General features: G+C 46.2%; 1 non-coding gene across 1 annotated transcript; it reads left to right on the plus strand.

Annotated features, from left to right (window-relative positions):
- The first annotated feature begins 325 nt into the window (after positions 1-325).
- On the plus strand, positions 326-398 carry Trnar-acg (transfer RNA arginine (anticodon ACG)). The gene has a single exon. It is a non-coding gene; the product is annotated as a tRNA-Arg (tRNA).
- Positions 399-836: the final 438 nt, after the last annotated feature.

The following is an 836-nucleotide window of genomic DNA, read 5'->3' on the forward strand; positions in this document are numbered from 1 at the left end:
TTTAGGCTTGCGTCCGCTTCTTAAGAGCGCTTTTGTAAGTGTCCTTAGAACAACGACAGTGACCAACACAATAGGTCATTTATGGCTGCCACAAGGCCTAGCGTTTTGATCTGTACATTGTTAGACACCAACGCCAGAGGACACGCCACTGTATCTGTAGTTCACCAAGCCAGTTTCAACAGTATAGTCAAGCTTAAACCGAACAGTACTTTGTGGCAGAATTTTTTCATAGTGAAAACCAGCTACAAAAACCACCTCCGCTAGGCTAATGCGACAAGGATGCACTGGCTTCAAGGACGGCTGGCGAGTCGCCAGGTCCTCATCCGGGCCTGTGGCGCAACGGATAACGCGTCTGACTACGGATCAGAAGATTCCAGGTTCGAATCCTGGCAGGCTCATTTTTTTTTTCAATTTTTTATATTTCTTTTCCGCTGTTAGACTTGGGAGGCGCCGTAAGGACCAAAATTTGCAGTTGCACCCAAAAAGGCGATGCATTGAAAGTAATAGCTAGGCTTAAGGTTTAGCGCGGCGCTCGAGTTTCTCGGGACGGTGATTGAACCCCTTACCTGCCGGTGACCAGATAACTCGCCATCACAACGAGCGTCCTCTGGTGCCGATGACGAGTTAACTCGTCCTGAACTTATGGCTACTTTTTGCGCATGTACATGCGTTTAGTTTCTTGTATTTCGACAGACACGCACAATGACTTTCGCCAATTTTTTGTTTGCCCCTTTTAAAACACATTTTTCTCACTTTTTCACGGCAGTTAAGGGATTAATAACGGACAGATTAGAATACGGTAAGTCGCACCACGCTAAACGTTAAAAACTTAGTGG

Source organism: Dermacentor silvarum, chromosome 7, assembly GCF_013339745.2.
Source record: "Dermacentor silvarum isolate Dsil-2018 chromosome 7, BIME_Dsil_1.4, whole genome shotgun sequence".
NCBI classification, from domain to species: domain Eukaryota; kingdom Metazoa; phylum Arthropoda; class Arachnida; order Ixodida; family Ixodidae; genus Dermacentor; species Dermacentor silvarum.